The sequence below is a fragment of the Ailuropoda melanoleuca genome, chromosome 1 (genome assembly GCF_002007445.2).
Source record: "Ailuropoda melanoleuca isolate Jingjing chromosome 1, ASM200744v2, whole genome shotgun sequence".
Lineage (NCBI taxonomy): Eukaryota > Metazoa > Chordata > Mammalia > Carnivora > Ursidae > Ailuropoda > Ailuropoda melanoleuca.
In genome coordinates, this window is record NC_048218.1 from 111,062,607 (window position 1) to 111,068,285 (window position 5,679).

At 54.9% G+C, this 5,679-nt stretch overlaps 1 long non-coding RNA gene across 1 annotated transcript; it reads left to right on the plus strand.

Moving 5' to 3' along the window:
* Positions 1 to 923: 923 nt before the first annotated feature.
* LOC117798050 lies at positions 924 to 4,523 on the plus strand. The gene is made up of 3 exons (XR_004622804.1): positions 924 to 1,046; positions 3,446 to 3,555; positions 3,711 to 4,523. It is a non-coding gene; the product is annotated as an uncharacterized LOC117798050 (long non-coding RNA).
* The last annotated feature ends 1,156 nt before the right edge of the window (positions 4,524 to 5,679 follow it).

Here is a 5,679-nt window from a genome sequence, read left to right on the forward strand (position 1 = left end):
ACCAGCCAAGGGATCAGAACCACCCACGGTGCCCCGAGCTGCCAGCAATGTACAGGGTGGCTGTCCCTGGGACAGGGGTGGCCGACGGTGGCTGTGACTTGAGCAGATGTTACAATGGATCCTCGCTCTAGACCAGCTAAGCTCGTGAGATGTACAGACAGAGCCAATGAGCTTTTGGGGGTAACAGGGAAGAGCTTGGGATTGGCCCGGGGCCTGTCTCTCCAGAGTCAACAGCAGACATCTGGGCACCGCCGTACCCTGGGCCTGGCCCTAGACTTCATAACAGGTGGTGACAAGGCCACCTCCTTGGAAGTGCCCGAAGTGGAGTCTTCACCATCCAGAAGAATTTGGAAATAGTGTTAAGACATCTTTGTTAAAAAAACAAAGACGGTGATGGAAAGAAGAGCCCCTGTCTGAATTGTCCTGTCCTCAGGGTCAAATGCAAAGCTGATGCCAGGCAGCTCCCCGGCCTCCCTCCCGTGCTGGCCCCAGGAAACATTTCAGGCGAGGGAGGGCCGCCCTGTTCTGTGTGTCTCCCACGGCCAGTTTATTTTAGTCTTTAAAATCTCGCTCATTCCACTGAGGCTGTCTAATTAGAGGGTCCCACTGGCCCCGGTCTCACGTTCTGGACAATGCGCCGAGGGACAAGAGCTAGTATGTTTCTGGATTATGAAATAGCCCCAAACCAAAACCAAAAACAAAACCCACAAAAGAAACACAAAGCCCCAAACACTGCAGACAGGAATGACTACGGATGCGTCCTTTCCCAGGCAGACCCGAGGAGACCGGAGTTCTGGGAAAGTCTCAGCCGCGCCAGAGAGGGTGGGGGGGATGGGAGCCCCCCCCCCCCCCCCCNCCCGGTGCTGAGCGCCTCCCTGCACCCAAGACGGATGTGTGGGTTTGAGGCTTCGCTGAGAATTTCATCAGACCAAACCGCAGGAGAGAGATGGGTTTTCACTCTGAGATGCCTCCCTTGTTTTTGTTGAGAGCGGTACTGACATTTTAAAAAAAAGATCCGTGCCTACATCTGAAGAGTCACCCCATTCGTGAGTATATTCAGGGCGGTGGGAGGGGACGAGAAAATTAGGTTTTGAGAGAAAGCAATAAATGAGCCACCTCTCCCACCGCCGGGAAAGCCGACGTGAGATTATCAGGAGAGAGACAAGCTTCAGAAACGCTGAGTCAAGGGTCTGGCACTGGACGCTGTGCGAAGCTTCTGTTGGTGGCCGTGTGGGGGCTTGGCTCCTCTGACACCATCCCACGTGCCCCTCGCCCACGGGGGTTCCAGTGGGTTCCTGCTTGAAGAGGCTTCCAGGGGCCAAATGGGGAACAATTTTAACATCAAAGAGGAAAGGGACTCCTCTGACCCAGACGCACCAGCAAGCTTAAAATCCACGCGTTCATGGCTACAGGGACATGGAAAGCCCACTGGTCCCTGGAAGGATGCTAGGGGCAGGAACTGTAAGTAGGAATCATGCACTGATCCCGCTTCCCCCTGGGGGAGCTGACTGCTGGATTCGCCCCTAGAAGAAGGGGCCACATTCTACTCATCTTGGCGATGCTCGGTGTTGGATAAATCGAGAGCACAAGGTCTTCGTCCACCAGCCAAGGAGCCCGTACTCCACATCCATGGTCACCTCAGCCCACCAAGGGAAGTGACCGCTCCAGGTTCCCCCAGGAAGCCTGGCTGGTGGGCATCTTTGCCCACGATGGGGGTGGCTGCAGTGCCTTTCCCCAGGGCTGGAGTCCCTGGTTTCTGATCTGGGGCAGCTGGCATGTCAGTGCCCCTACATGCTAGTGTTCCAGCCTACATATCCCCCAATCCAGGGACTTTGGTGGACCCCCAGAGGGTCCCCAGGTACATCTCGCTCTTTGAGGAGGGCCTGTGTCTGCACCTAGTAAGTGGATGGGGACCAGGGCCATCTCCCGTCCCCAGGGACAGGTGAACAGCAGGGTCACATGGGGAACCCAGTGTGCTGGGCGTCGGGCCCTTCTGCATCCTGTCCGTGGAAGCCCCTGGGGAGGGGGGCGCTTGGCCCAGACACTCTGTAGCCCTCTCAGGGTACAATAAATGTCCCCAGGCTGTGCCTGGAGCTGAGGCCCACAAGCCACAGGCCAGCTCATGACCCAGGACATGTAACAGCCACTCTAAGGCTCTGTGTCCTCAGCCTAAAGGGGGGACAAAGGCACCTGTCTCAGGAGCGCATGGCACCTGGGAAGCAGACGGAGTAGCGGCATCTGGGGCGGAGCCGGGTACCAGATGGATGTGGTGTCCCTCCTGCACCGCCCACCCAGCCACCTCCTGCTTTCCACCAAGGTGTCAGGAACTAAGGGCTCCGCTGGGCTTGTCCCTGGCTCCTCCTACATTCTGTGGGCCCCTGTCCTCCGCTCCTGGGCGGGGACCCTTACCCCGTGATGTGGGGGTTAGCGGGTGGTACCACTCGCCTTGCCCAGGGCCCAGGCTGACCCTGGAGAGACACTTCCTGCCCATTGTCCCCACTCCCTGAAGCTCAGGAGAAATTCTGGGGTGCTGCCAGTGCCTGCCTGAGAGGGCAAAGTCTCCCCTCACCAAATTCTGTCATCATTAGTGACATGGGTCCATGGGGGTGGAGGCAGTGGAGAAATTAACCCCATTTAATGGATCAGAAACTGAGGTTCAGAGAGCCACGTGCCCGCGGTCACACAGCCAGGATGGGCCGGTCTCCGCTGGAGAGAAGTGACTGACCAATCACTTTGTAGCCCCACAGACACACAGGGTCTAGGGTGACGCCTGCGTGCCTTCCCCAGTCCCCCCAAAATATCCCCAAGGACAGTAGTCTCCAGATGTCACGTCTAGAAGCTTACAATTCTCCTCTGACACAATATCGTGATTTCAACACAAAACCGCAACATAATCCCATACGGACTCTGGACTGAATGCCCGGTTCACAGGAATTTCGTAAAACAGATCACGAGTCATCTAAAGCATCTCGAACCAATGTGGTTGTTGGCTGGATCCTATCCTGGGTCGCCTGGGGAATCAGAGGTCCTCTGGGGGCGAAGTCTGACCCCAAATGGGCAGGAGGTGGGGAGGGGCTGTGGCAGGTGTGTGATTCGAGGCGGGGTCCCCCAGGGTCCAGCCCCGTTCTGGGAGCACATCTCTGTGGCCCCCAGGAGTGCACTGAGGGTCCCTGAGGCTTGGTTTTCTCAGCTATAACACGACACGATCAGTAACACGACTTCTCCAAGGACACTCTTGAGATTTCAATTTTTCCGAAGTTCCCATGACACTCAGCAGGAATCCTAGATCCTTTGGGTTTACCTGTATTTGTGGATTCATCTAAAAACGAATCCGGTTCCAGGCCAGGCTAAATAGAACAAGAAGAAACAGGCATAGCCAGTGGGACACTACTGGTCCTCCTCTTCGATGAGCTAATTTCTTGCTTTGGTTTGTTTTAATTTCCAGCCTCATGGGCTCCAGGAGCCCCTCCTCGGCCAGGCAGGTCTCCTCCTCGACTCACAGCTCCTTGACTCACTGCACGGGGGCCCAGCTCACCTGGAGGACTGGAGCTGAAGGTCAGTGGATACCGTCGGCCAGACTGGCTTCGCCCAGAGACCCGCGCTCCTGGAGGGAAGCGCTCAGCAGGCTCCCATCCTGTTAGGTCCATGGTGGGGACTTAAGGCAAGTCCACAAGTCTGTGATTTCAAAGGAAGTGTGTTTCAATCACCAGGTCTCACAAGATGACTTAGAGCGGCTCCATCTTTTGGAAGGAAATCTCTGGGTTGAACGGATCGTTAAAAAAATGAGAATATGACAATATTAAAGGTCCCCAGCGTGCTTGGAGGAGGGATCAGGCCATTGGCACGAGACACTGCACCCACTGGATCTTTCCTAAAATCACCCCTGACGTTCCTTTCACGGTGACTATGGGGGTGATTTCTCACTTCACCCGCAGACTGTTAGGAAGTACATTTTTTGTTTTCTTCGGGTGAAAAAAATGGTGAAAAGAAACATGAAGGCCCAGGGTGGTTATTAATGCTTTTAAAGGTTTTAAAATAAGCCCCGAAGAGGCCATGGACCCAGTCTGCCCCCCAATTCCCAAGCCAGCATTGCAACAACTGGGATTTAAATGGCAACATTGCGAAACATCCGGGTTTCCACGTTCTGAGCACAGGTCCCTCAAATAGACGTGAGGCCTGAAATTATAGGCCGTCAGTGGGACCGTAGGATGGAGGACGTTCCCACTGGCCGAGCCGAGGCTTCCTGGAATGTGGGGGTGTGAGGAGCCCAGTGCACCCTCGCTTTGGGGCAATCGGGGGGTTGCCTGGTCGTGGCCTCCTTGGAGGCTAACACAGGCCACAGGTCACGGCTGTCACCACCCCAGGGACCCTGGGCAAAACCTAAGGCTGGGAGCCCTGTCAAGCCTGCCTCGGGGTGTGGGGTGCGGGGTGCAGGGTGTAGGGTAGGCTGCGAGCTCCTGGCTTCACCCCTCCATTCCCAGGCAGTGGGAAGGCAGGGTGCTGACAAGTCGACCGGGGAGGGCGGCTCCGGGAGGCAGCTCTCGTGGTCAGGACAGCAGCTATTTGTGGGACAGGGTGGGGCGGGCCCTAGGAGGGCCCACGGGGGTGGTCCGGACTCCTGGGCAGTGCTGATGGCCTCTCCCAGGCCCGGGAGGGGGTGACATGGGTCTGTCCACTTCATGATAACTCACCCGGAGTTTGTGTACCCCTTTCTGTATGTTTGTGATTCACAAAGGTTTGAAAAACATCACAGGGCCCGGGGGGTGGGGTGGGGGCTGCACCCCTAGGATAGCGAAACTGAATTCCCACCAGCCTGGAGCAAGGAGAGCTCAGGGCTGCATGGAGTTCGTGGAAAGCAAGTAAGGATGCTGGACATATCTTGTGCAGGGGAAGGAGGGGTCTGTCCAAGCCTGGGGCCTACAGTGGCTTAGAAAGCAGGAGACTCCAAGCTGGGGCAGCCGCTCTGGAAAACGGTACGGAGGGTCCTCAAAAAGTTAAAAATGGAGCTGCCCTATGATCCAGCAATTGCACTCCTAGGGATTTACCCCAAAGATACAGATGTAGTGATCTGAAGGGGCGCCTGCACCCCAATGTTCATAGCAGCAATGGCCACAAAAGCCAAGCTATGGAAAAAGCCCAGATGTCCATCGACAGATGAGTGGGTAAAGAAGATGTGCTATATAAAGACGAGGGACTATTACTCAGCCATCAAAAAGAATGAACTCCTGCCGTTTGCAATGACGTGGATGGAACTAGAAGGTATTATGCTAATCAAAATAAGTCAATCAGAGAAATATAATTATCATATGATTTCGCTCATATGTGGAATTTAAAAAACAAGACAGAGGATCATAGAGGAAGGGAGGGAAAAATAAAACAAGATGAAGAGGGAAGAGAGGGAGGTAAACCAGAAGAGACTCTTAATCATAGGAAACAAACTGAGGGTTGCTGGGGGGACGATGGGTGGGGGATGGGGTAACTGAGTGAAGGGCGCGAAGGAGGGCACATGATGTGATGAGCCCTGGGTGTTATACGCAACCGATGAATCACTGACCTCTACCTCTGAAACCAATAATACAGCATATGTTAATTAGTTGAATTTAAATAAAATTGAATTAAATTAAACAGAAAAGAAAGCAGGTGCCTCCGGGCCCTGCAGGAGGCTGTGCTGCCCTTGGC